This window comes from Delphinapterus leucas, unplaced genomic scaffold, assembly GCF_059928025.1.
Source record: "Delphinapterus leucas isolate spDelLeu-1000000601 "Yukka" unplaced genomic scaffold, BTC_Dleu_Yukka2 spDelLeu_asBTCV2_sq40, whole genome shotgun sequence".
Lineage (NCBI taxonomy): Eukaryota > Metazoa > Chordata > Mammalia > Artiodactyla > Monodontidae > Delphinapterus > Delphinapterus leucas.
The window spans coordinates 6,510,436-6,523,645 of NW_028322249.1; positions in this window are offsets into that span (position 1 = coordinate 6,510,436).

A 13,210-nucleotide genomic window follows, 5' to 3' on the forward strand; every position below is an offset into this window, starting at 1 on the left:
AACTACTGAGCCTGCACTCTAGAGCCCGTGAACCACAACTACTGAAGCCCACACACCTAGACCCCGCGCTCAGCAACAAAGAGAAGCCACCACATTGAGAAGCCCGCACACCGTAACAAAGAGTAGCCCCCGCTCACCGCAACTAGAGAAAGCCCGCGCATAGCAAGGAAGAGCCAACGCAGCCAAAAATAAATCTATTTTTTAAAAAAAAAGTGTTTTAGTAACTTACTAAAAAGCACGCAATCAGTAAATTTGAGCAAGAATTCAATCCCAAATCTGTCACACTGAAGTTTAAGCTAATACATGAGATTAATAAAAACAGCACTAAATTAAAAGTTCAGAGATATTTTTAATTTCATACTCTTTCACTAACGCTCTTTGGAGAGAAATCATTTCTTTTATAGGGGCCTTAGTTTTCACAACTATAATAGTTGGAAGCTTGACTAGATGATCTGTATGTAGTCTTCCAATTCTAAAATGTTCCACTCATTTGGATTCCTACAATAATTGCCCTTGCAATACATGCATGCTGCCACCAAGTAGCCGTACAGACTATTAGTTCCTTTTATATCCCTAGTGGGGAGTGCATTTTGACATCAGACTTACCGGTCAATAGTACAACCTGTTACTATAACTATAAAATAACAAAATAATCTGGTATTATTTCCTGTAAAGCAGAAGCTTTACATTGTCTGTGAATCATATCAGAATCACCTGTAGGTTTGTTTCGTTGTGTTTTAACATATTTATTGGAGTATAATTGCTTTACAATGGTGTGTTAGTTTCTGCTTTATAACACCTGTAGGTTTTTAAACATAGAGGAAATCCATAACCCATTGAATGAGAATCTTCAGAGACAGGACATGGGCATCTGGATTTCTGGGCTCCCATCATCCGTATATTTTATTTTATTTTTTGCCTATGTACAATATTTGTCACATCCTCTTGAATCGTTAAATGTTTCTTTTTGTTTTAAAATTTTAGAATATTCCATAATCTTCACCTACTTTTCATAAGGTGTTATCTGTTATGTTTATTCGATCTTGTGCTTCTCCTGGTTAAGTCTTCTTTTTTTCCTTTTTTTTTGGGGGGGGGGCCCTGCCTCATGGCTTGCAGGATCTTAGTTCCCTGACCGGGAATTGGACCCCAGGGCCCCAGCAGTGAAAACGCCAAGTTCTAACCACTGGACCACCAGGGAAGTCCCAAGACTTCTGTTTTAAATGACTTTTTTTCCCACCCTAATTCATTCCTGGGATCAGTTTCATGTTTGAACATTAAACCAACCTTGCATTGCTAGAATAAAGCTACTTTGATTGTGATATATGATTGTTTTACATACCATGGATACAGTTTGTGCTTCTGTTTACACATTTTGCATGCATGTTCAAAAGAGAAATTGGCCTGTGATTCTATTCTTGTAATATTCCTTTTAGTTTTGATCTGAAGCTTATGTTGGCCTTATAAATATTTTGAGCAATATATACTTTTCTGTTTCCTGGAAGATTTTTATGTAAGATTACCAATATTTCTTCCCTAAATATTTGGAAGAATTTACTTGGAAAGCCATTTATCCCTGGAAATCATTTTCTGTAAAGGTACTTAATTATACAAACAACTTTTGCAGTAGATATAGGGTTTTTAGATATTTTTTCTTTCTTGGGTTAGTCTTGTTAGCTTGCATTTTTAATGAATTTGTCATTTTCGACGAATTTTCAAATTTATAAATATAAAATTATCATAATTTTAACAGCTTTATTGGGATGTAATTTACATACCATAATTTCAACACATTAATGTATACAATTCAGTGGTTCTCAGTGGAACCACTAAAAGACTTGTGTAAGCATCACAACAATCCAATTTTAGATTTCTGTCCCCCCCACAAAAAACCCATTACACATTAACAAGCTTTCTTCAATCTCCTCAACCCTCTCAGCCCTAGACAACCACTCATCTACTTCCTGTCTCTACAGATTTGCTATTCTGGGCATTTCATATAAATGGGACCGTACAATATGTGATCTTTTGTGAGTGGCTGCTTTTACTTTACATAATGCTTTCATGGTTCATCCATGTTGTAACATGGATCAATAGATCATTCCTTTCTATAGCTGAATGCTATTCTATTGCATGGATATTCCACATTTTGTTTATTCATTTATCCGGTTGTCATTCGAATTATTTCCACCTTTTGTTTTTAGAAATATGCTTCTATGAACATTCACGTACAAGCTTTTGTGCAGACATAAGTTTTTATTTCTCTTAGGTATATATTTAGTAGTGGAACTGCTGGGTCACAGGGTAACTCTATGTTTAACACTTGCAGGAACTCTCAAGCTGTTTTGTAAAATGGCCGCACCATTTTACATTCCCACCAGCAATGTATGTGGGTTTCAATCTCTTCTCTTACAGCCTAGCATGTCATCTATGCTGGAAAACGTTTCACATGTAGTTGAGCAGGATGAGTATTTTACTGTTTGGTTGAGTGTTCTGTAAACATTTATTAGGTCTTGTTAATTCACAGTCTCGTCCAAGTCTTCTATATCGTTGTTGACCTCCTGCCTAACTGTTCTATCCGTTATTGACTGTGGAGTACTGAAGCCTCTACCTAATGTTGTGCAATTATCTATTTCTTCCTTCAATTCTTCATGGATTTTGGTATTTTCTTCTTCATGTACTTTGGTTTTACCTTATTCAGGGCAAATATGTTAAAGATTTTTGTATCTTCCCTTTCTTTATCATAAAAGGTCCCTTTTCATATCTAGTAACTTTTTTGTTTGTTTTAAAGTCTATTTTTTCTGGTATTAGTATAGCCACTTCAGCAATGCTTACGGTTGCTATTTGCATGATGTATATTTTTTCATCCTTTTACTTTGTACACATTAGACTTTTGAATCCAAGCAGTGCCTGCTATAGAAAACATTTTGTAATACCCAGTTCGACAATATCTGCCTTTTGATTGTATTGTTTAATTCATTTACATTTAGTTTTTATTATTGATATGGTAGGATTTATTTATGTCTATCATTTTACCTTTGGTTTTCTACATGTCTCATGTTTTTGTTTTTTTGTTATTGTTCCTCCATTTTCCTTTTATAGTAAGTAGATATTTTCTACTGTAACATGTAATTCCTTTAATGATTTTTAACCACATTGTTTGAGTAATGGCTGCACTAGGGCTTATGTAATACATCTCAGAATCTCTTCAGATTTTTACTAGGTTCATTCCAGATAGAAACAGAAACTGTACTTTTATAGAGCTGTATGCCTTCCCCTCTTTTTTGTTTTTATTACATTTATATATGTTACATACTTAACATATTATAATAATTACTTCTCACAAGCTTATTTTTTCAAAGAGCTTAGAGAAGGAAGTTGAGCAAATAAATATTTTTGAGTTTGTCGGGTTAATCTATTTACCATTTCTGGTTCTCTTCCTTTCTTCCTGCGGATTCAGCTTATGATCTACTGTCATTTTTAATCTAACACAGCTTTGTTCTCACTGCCTTCGTTGTGCCGTATCATCAAATATATGATTTTTTTTTATGTTATATAGAGGACAATCCAAATATAGTCATATTGTTTAGGCACTTACTTTTTAAATTAGTTAAGAGAAGAAAGGAGAAGAAATTTGAAATTACAGTATCTTTTATAATTCCCTACACAACTGCTCTAGTCAGCATTCTTTGTTTTGTTTTTATGGCTTGAGTTACTGTCTGCTATCATTTGAAGAACTTCCACTAGTATTGCTTGTGAAGCCCGTCTGCTAACAATGAACTCACTCAGTTTCTTCTTCTGTTTCTGAGTTATGGTGAAGTATTGATGATAAGTTGTGGAGTGGTAGGAAAAACTAAAATGCGATGTGCCGTATGATGTATGTTTCACTGAAGTGTCTTGGTCAAATTCTAATGATTTATGATAGAAATCACATAAAGCAAGCATCACAATTCTCCAGGAATGTTCTGTAGAATGCTAATGTTAATGATGAATATGTGATCCCAAATCTTTCACTTGTATTGACCTTATCTCATTAATTCTTCTCCCAACAATGCCATAACTAGAGTTGAGTTCTAAAGTGTACCTTCCTCTTTTCCAATAGAAATGGTCCCACAGTTTCAGAAAGTTCTCAAAGGTGGAAAAGTGCACACGGCGTTTATCACGTTTGCAAATGCCAATGAAAATGCTAAGGTAACACTGTCCAAAATGCAATATTCTTCTGTGAGGGCACCCAACTTTAAACAAATACACATATTCTAAATACAGCTTAGATCTGTGACATGTTTTGGCCAATGAAGTGTGAGCAGACATGATGGCCTTCAATGAGCAGCAGAGGCCTTAAATGGGCTTGTGCAGTTGGGCTCACCTCTTATGTTTCAGTGAACTTTGTGAGAAGACAGGGCCTGGGAGCTGCGGCCTCACAGTTGGGCTCCAGAGGAAGATGTGTGTTACAGACCTCAAACTGACCCAAAACACGGAGCAAAACCAGCCATCTAGAGGTCTAAAAGAGAGCCACTGCAGCTAGCCAATAGGTCCAAGAAAAATAAATTCTTGTTTATGGAACTGAGTTTTGGGTCGATTTGTTCCAAAGCATTATCACAGCAAGAGCTGACTAACACAACATCCTCCAAATCATTGTTATGTAAATGGCTGCCACCATGCCTACAAGTAAGGCAACTGTGTACTCAAATTGTGAGAGTTCTTGAACTCTTGGTGCCTCTCCAACACAATGTACATGGCTAAATTTCCACAAATAAGTTCACTGATATACCACAAAGATCTCCCTAAGCTTTTATTAAATGTAATGCAAAGTTCTTTCTTTTCATTTCCTGCTTCTACATAGTTAAAATGCTTTTTATCAATGTAAAATGGCTCTTACCTTTTGGCTTCTGTCGTGAGAGTCTTTTGAACTCTGAAACACTGTAGGATATCACCTGTATATGGAATCTAAAACATACAACAATTGAATGAATATAACAAAAAAGAAGGAGAGTCACCGATATAGAGAACAAACTAATGGTTGCCAGTGCGGAGGGGGAGGAGGGGGCAATACAGGGGTGGGGAAGTGAGAGATGTAAACTACTGGGTGTACGACAGGCTCAAGGATGTATTGTACAACACAGGGAATATAGCCAATATTTTGTAATAACTGTAAAGTAACCTTTAAAAAGTATATAAAATTTTTTTAAAAAGAAATCATACTTAAAATTCGAAACAATTTAAATGTCCATCAACAGGAAAATGCACATATAAATTAGTGTATTTCCCTACATGGGAATCCTACGTAGCGAGGAAAGTACATGAACTGGACAGATCTTTACATGTCAGCATGGATGAACCTAGCAAAGATAACACTAAATAAAGCAAGTAACAAGAGAAAACAAAATAGAATACGATATGCAGTTTAAGAATACTTAAAAATGTAGCCTACATAGAAAGACATCCATGCCAGTGATGGAGACCAAGTTCAGAGGAGTGGTTACCCAGGGTCAGCTGGGGAGTGGCTGTGTTTGGGAAAGTGGTCACACCAGAGACTCTTCAACAGGAATGGTAATGTTTCACTTCACACGCTGCCTGGAGGATGGAGGAGTGTCTGCGATGTTATAATGTGAGCACGCTGCATGTAAAAGCCATTGCTGACCACATCTAGGGGAACTGATGCGTGGGAGCTGGTAGTGGGTGGAGGCATCCAGAAGGTGGTGGTAGAAGAGGAACGTTGTACACGTAACGCCTAAAGCCTGACCAGAGGACGACCACTGCTCTAGAAACTGGACACAAATCCAACCTCTACGGCCAATCTTAGAAGACAAACTGAGGCATATTTAAAATTTTAACACTTTATGTGCGCAAAAATAGAATCAATTCACGCACCACAAAGCGGAAGAGGTGAGGAGCACTCCAGCCACAGGAGCTGCAGAGATGTTTATTTTAAAAGGGCAGAAGCAAAGCAAGGAAACGAGTGATTTGCTATGGCTTTAACGCCTAGTTGGTGGTTTGTGACTGGGTGTCCTCAGCGCTGTTCGTCACCCTGAGGCGTTGACAGGCTTAGATTTTGGTTGGTTTAAGTAGGCGGCCGCATCGCTAGAGCCACCGCAGGCTAACGGCCTCCTTGCAGGCTTAATTTACTAACACCAATTGTCTGAGTCCTTCCTCTTACTCAGTCACTTCACTTCCTACGCCTCAGTTTCTCTTCTGTAAAGTGGATATTCAGTAGTAAATTCTCTGCGGAGGTGTCAGTACAAAACAAAGTGATTATTAGTAACCACGATCATGTCCTGAATGCACGGAACACGTCACCGTTTGCCAACCACCGTGTCAAGTCAGCAGAAACGACAGAAATTAAGAGCTCTCCGCAGAAATTCACACACCCGTGCACCAGGTAAGGGACCACAGGCAGACGTTCACTCAGCCTTTCCTGCGTCCCTCACGGAGTTCACACTCTCTCCTGGGCGGGGCGAGCACAGACACTTTGCGGGAGTTTACTTTTAAAATGCACTGATACAAACATGTCTCACTTTTGCTTGGATCAGTCAGCCAACGCTTTTTGGAAACCCCAAATTCTCCACACCTCCTACCTTTCGCGCTGCCGTAGCCTCGAAGCTGCCGACACCGCTACTCAGGCCGCGTCGTCATAGGAGGCGGGTCTGCGTGCTGCTCCTCAAGCCGCGTCGTCATGGGAGGCGGGTCTGCGTGCGGACGCACGGCGAGCGCGCAGAAGTCCTCGAGCCCCGCCCCCACGGGCCCGCCCGGAGGCTTAAACCGCAACCCCGCGGCTCGGGAGGGCGTTGATGCCCGCGCCAACACCAGGCCGCGCGTGGGCTCCGGAGCGCGGCATGGAGGGCCCGGCCTAGCTGGGGCCCGTGGCCCTATGTCTTCTGGCTGCGACGCCGGTCCTGCGCACGATGCGGGGCCGCAGCCGCCGGGCCGCAGCCGCCGGGCGGTGGGCGCCCAAGGGGCCGGGAGGCGAGCCGGGACCCACAGGCGGGTGTGGGCATCCTGTCTGCAGCCAGCGTCCCCGAGGCCGCGCTCAGGCCATGAACACTCGGTGAAGCTGCGCCCGGACAGCGCGGCCGACTCCTTCTCGCGCTCTGAGGACCTGTGAGTGCTGCAGGACTCGGTGCCTCTGCCCTCCGTGCGGGCTTCCCTGAGGGAGGGCCTGCTGGACTTAACGCCGACCGCCTCCGCGGGGTAGACTGGGCGCCGCTCCTGAGCACCCTCTGCCCCTGATCTGTATCCAGAGCTTCTTCCAGCCACGGCTTGTCGAGACAGGTTTGTACTTCCCGCTTCCAGGGGCCCTCGTGTGGGCGCTGAGAAGCGGGGTTTTAAATGGTTAAAGGTGGAGGGTGGGCACTAGAACCGGTGCCCAGTGCCCGGGTGTGCGTGCACTAGACGGGGCGTGCGGCCTAGGACTCCTGCCAGCTCGGTGACCCCGGCCGAGTGCCTTAAGGCTTCAAGGTCTCAGTGTTCTCATCTGTAGCATGGGCTTAACAGGACCCAGCCTCCGTGGCGGTTACAAGGATGCACTGTGTTAATGCTTCTAGACTCTACAGAGTAGAACACTTAGCACAGTTTGGAGCATCGTTAATTGTTGCACAGATGTTACCTGGTCTGTTGAATGACTTTGCCTGGTACACACCAAAGCGATTAGGAAATGGATATATCCCAGCTTCATTTCCTTTCCATTCAAACAGGGCTCAGGAAAAAAAAATTTTTTTTCAATAGGTGTATCATATATAGTGGAAAGAGCACCGGTGGCAAGGCAGCTTAGGGTTTGAATTCCAGGGCTTATGCTCTCTGTGGCCTGGACAGGTTTCTTTTGCACTACAATCCCCACACTTGTAAAATGACATTAAAAACCACTCTTTCTGTGGGTTCTTAGAATTAATTAAGCAGGTTATGTGTGTAAAGTATCCTGGCACTTGAATGAGTTGTCAGAACCAAGGGCTGCTGGAGACGATGCTTCTGCCCTAGGTAATCTTCCCTTCTACTGGGCAGCGAGTAAACACAAGCACAGGAGTCAGTGGTCTGGAAGAAGTGAGTTCTGCTGCTACAGAGCACAGAATCTCTTTTTTCTTTAATTTAATTTTTATTCTATATTGGAGGATAGTTGATTTACAATATTGTGTTAGTTTCAGGTGTACAGTAAAGTGATTCAGTTATACATATATCCATTCCTTTTCAGATTCTTTTCCCGTACAGTTTGTTACAGGATATGGAGTAGAGGTCCCTGTGCTATGCAGTAGGTCCTTGTTGATTATTTTATATATAGTCATGTGTATATGTTAATGCCAAACTCCTAATGTATCCCTCCCCGCCATCTTTCCCCTTTGCAGAGCACAGAAACTTGGAAGGGAAAGTTCAGGGTAGGATTCTTGGAGGAAGTGCCATCCTTTCTAAGGATATGTAGAAGCTCCTGGGGTGGCAGGAGAAAGCAGTGTGTGTTGAAGTTTGAGAAATGTAAGAAAATATGGCAAAACTAATGTACAGGACTGGAACTCAGGGTTTGGGAAAGAAATGAGAGTTGATACTGAAAACTTAGTGGGGCCCAACAGAAAGGCGCCCTGTTTGTCCTGTCAGAAGTTTGGATGTTTATCCTGAAGGCTGCGGGAAACACCAAAGAACAGTGAAATGGAATGCTGGTTTAGAGGCTCACTTGGACCTCCATGTGGAAGGCAGTTGATTGGGTGCAGGGTGAATTGTAATCTAAGGGTCCCACTTAAGTTATAAAAGGTGGGACCGGGTTTTGCAGATCTGAGAGAGAATGGGTGAGGCCTGGTGACCAGTTAGAAAAGGGAGGGCAGCAAGCGTGGGTGACAGTTTACAGCTGCATCTTTTTGAGAGACACAGAGCACAGTAGAAAGGGATTCGGGGTGGCGAGAGGATCTTACTTCATCTTCAGTGCTTTAGAGGGGCCTGGTAGACAGGTCTGGGCCCAAGGTACAGATGTGGGCTTTTGGGAGGACAGGTGTTTGAAGGCATGGTAGAGACTTAGGTTATCCACAAGAATATCCAAAGAATCATAGGTCTGAGAGTTTTTTTAAGTGGGTATATTTGAGGATGTTTATAAGCTGCGAGAAAGTAGCCAACAGAGGAAGGGTGTAAAGATCTAGGAGAGGAAGTGATTGTTCATTTGTTTTTGAAAAGCTGAACACTTATCGTGTGCCTGGCCCGTTTCTAGGATCTGGGGTTCACACCATCTGTTATCTCTTCTGCAAGGACAGTTCAGTTCATCCCCTGGTGAACAGAAGTCAGATTATTCTTTGCATCCCATTCAGGTGTAAGAACTGTTCTGTACCTCTGAAGGGAAGCAAGCTCTATCCTTTGGTCACCTGCTGATGATAATAGCATTGGCTGAGACCTGACCATTTACAACGAAGGCACTTCTGTAGGTAATAAGTTCCAGGAGGGCCCGAACTGAGTATGTCTGTTTCAGCATTTAGCATGGTTTAGCATCTGAGAGGCCGGTACATTATTGGCATATAGTAGACTTAAAAATGAGTATTTGTGGATTGTCTGAATGAGTGGATGTGTGTGATTCACATCCTATTTGCAGGTCCTATGCCCTACAATGGATTTTCAGCGTCAGGTTGTGAAAGTATTTATGACGGGGATTGGCATTGTTCCCTATCTAACGGATAAAGATTACACATGAAAAGACTTTACACTGACATCCTAAAAGCCTCATAGGAATTACTTAACAAAAAAATAAAATTGGATTCTGTATAATTTCTAATTTGTAAGCTGGCCAGAACACTGGTATTTCAGCCAGTCCTCTGGTAGTTCCGATGACGTCCCCACGATCACCCATGCATAATCAGAATGGCTTTAGGATCTGGGAGCCAAAATGTTCCTCAGTATTTACGGCTTTGCTAGTCCATTTAAAAAAATGGACTATTGAAAAAATAGCTTCAGACACAATATGGCATTTTATGATTTAGCATGAAATCTGAGAAATATAGAGGTTATCGGAAGCCTGCAATGGTAAAGTTCCCTCTGCTATTGAAGTTATTGTCTTTAAACAAAGATTCTACATCACTAATGCTATATATATATTTTTTATGATATTCAGGTTAATTTCCAATTCTAAGGAAGTAATTGGTTGGTTGGTATGAGAGATGGTGTGGCTTCCAAAGGTGAAAAGTATTATTTTGTTGTAATTTCCGGCTACCTAAGGATGGGAGAGGCCCAGGACACTGCAGTCAGTATATTATGTGGAGCAGGTTATATTGTGGTTTATTTATGAACTTTTACATGTTTATTTTCTTCTTTGCGGTATGCGGGCCTCTCACTGTTGCGGCCTCTCCCGTTGAGGAGCACAGGCTCCGGACGCGCAGGCTCAGCGGCCATGGCTCACGGGCCTAGCCACTCCGCGGCATGTGGGATCTTCCCGGACTGGGGCACGAACCCGTGTCCCCTGCATCGGCAGGCAGACTCTCAACCACTGCGCCACAAGGGAAGCCCACATGTTTATTTTCTATGCAAGTTTGTGTGCTCCTTTTTGAGTTTTGGTAGATAAGTGTTTTGTAACTTTGGAATACTTGGAGTGTTATATATATATATATATATATATATATATATATATATATATATATATAAAACATATATATATATATTTTAATGTAGTAGTTAAAGCCGTGGAGAGTGTACTAGTCTACCTAGGTTCAAATTCTGGCTTTACCCTATGACTTCCCTGTGGCTTCCTCTGCTCACCTATTAAAAAGGAGGTTAAGAAGACTGCTGTGGTGAGTTACATACTAAGTGCTGTTTAAGCATTTGCTATAATGATCATGTATACTCGAAGGCAAGGAACTTGCCCCTTGATCGTCTCTGTATTCCTAGTGCTTAAGAATTCCTAGTGCTTTCCTAGAGCATTGTCTTAGGATAGAGATAGCTCAGTATAGTTCTTCTCACTATGAAGTACTGTTACGTTGAAAGTCTTTGCTTGTGTACTAATAATCTATGACATATCTGCTGAGGACAAGGAAAGGAATAGTTTTAAAACTGCAATGGATAACAAAAGATTGTATGATGTAATGCCTTTATTATGTAATTATAAAACTAACAAATGATCATGGTAAAAATTTGAAAAACGCCTAGACAAAAGAGAGATCAACAACATTTGGAGTAACTTTCAGAGTGTAGAGTTGTCCGTGAATATTAGTGCTTTCATATTTTCCAGGACTTTAAGTAGACTCTGCTTCTTAAGAGTCTATTCATGATATTTTACTTTAATGATGTTTTCATCATGGGGACACACACACACAGAAATCTGTTTAAAAAAAAAAGAAAGGCATGTAAATCACTGATGTTTCAGATAGCCACATGAAATAAAGTGAGAAAGGTCAACAAGCTGAAAGAATGTGGAGTAGCATCTCCTTAATTGCTTACATAACTCTGATAATTACCTCTTTGTGGATAAAGTAATTAATGGGGAATCTAATTCAAGAAAAATGTATGAACTTCAAGCCTTCTCAAAGCCAAGTATTTCTTTCCACAAAAGGTTACTTTCCACGGCCATTCTTCCTTATTACCAGACAGGGAAAGAGTATTGTATGGCAAAGGATCTTCCTGAAGGAGGGTGCTTCCCACACTGATTGTCATAAATGACTTCGGAATTACTGTTGCTGTATTACCAAAATCTTAAACTAGGATATTTTTGACAAATGCGGTCCTTAGTTAATTTTTAGAGCTACAAACTGTCAGATGGCTCTGAAATAACAAGTGTCTGGCTGTTCTTCAGGGTGATCACAATATGGTAATGACCTTGAGGTATCACTAAAAAGCAGGAAGGTGTGAGTCTTCCTTTGGTGCCAGAGTGAAATGCGAGTTGGGGTTGGAGTTGGAAAAGAGGCCCACAACCAAGTGATAGAGAAGGAAATGTGAGGTCATTGGTAAAAAACCAGGTTGAAGTTAAGGTGAAGAGGCATGAGGAATTGGGCAACTGTTAACAGTATTACAAAGATCATCAAGAAGCATATCCATGAATGTAGTTTGTATTGCAATCTGCTGAAAAAGAGACAAATATCCTGGCCTGGCCTTCATGGAGATTATATTTTATTGATTCTGATAACAGATTATTGTTGAAAAGGGCCTCCTATAAATTATAACCATGCAAAGGCAGCAAGATAATTTTTTTTTCTTTATGTATGTGTTTCTCATTCCTACTCACTTCTCTCTTAGGGGAAGAGAAAATCACACACACAAAAAAATGTCAAGTCTCAGCTATTCCTTTTCAAAATAATTTTTTTCCAAATTCCGGTGGAGGCAATAGGTTAACTGTTAAGATTTGTAAGGCTCAAAAAGCTAGATTTTTACAAAGTGTAGCCAAATTTCATTCCATAAATAATAGCTCTGGAAAGAATATGTGGTGATGCAAAGTTGGAAAAAACTGGTTTTCCTTCCGTGAATGGCTTCACTGTGTTGGGAGAAGAGGCAGAGAAGAAATCAAAGTAATTAAACATGGGGTGAGTTTTCCTGATAGGGGACTCTAGTGCTTTAAAATAGACTAGATAATCCTAGGGATAATCTGAGGGTAGAACAGACCAATGCCTCATTTCCAATCTGGTGCCCTGGAAGAAAACAGTGTATTTCCTTTGAGGTCTTGATAGGTTTTTCTTCTGCTTTGTTTTGGTTTTGGTTCATTTTGTAATCAACCTTATTAAGGTATCATTTACATACAATAAAATGCAGACATTTTTAGTCAACGGTTCAGTGACTTTTAATTAATGTATACATTTGTTTAACTACCACCCCCATAAAGATAGATAACAATTCTAAAACCCTAGAAAGTTTCCTCCTAGGCTTTTGCAAAAGTATCCCCATCTCCCACCCCAAGGCAACCACGGATCTGTTTTTTTATCTTTAGAGATGACTTTTGCCGAGTTTACAATTTCATGTAAGTTGAATAATACAGTAGGTGCCCTTTTGATCTGGCTTCACTTGCTCAGCATATGGTTTTTGAGATTCATTCATGTTGGGGTGTTTTAAACCAGGACTTTAGCCTGGGTGGCTGATGTTGTCTGAAGGCACCTATAGGTACATCTGAGTCTCTGGCATTGTCACTGTCTGTTCTTGGCTCAGTATTTTCAACTTTACTAAGAAGCACAAGGTTGAAGTAAGGAAGATCATTGTCAGTATAATGGAGGTGAAGTGGGTTCTGTTATATTAATATTCTCAGCAAAAATTGACCTGCTTGGAATCATTGTGTTGATAA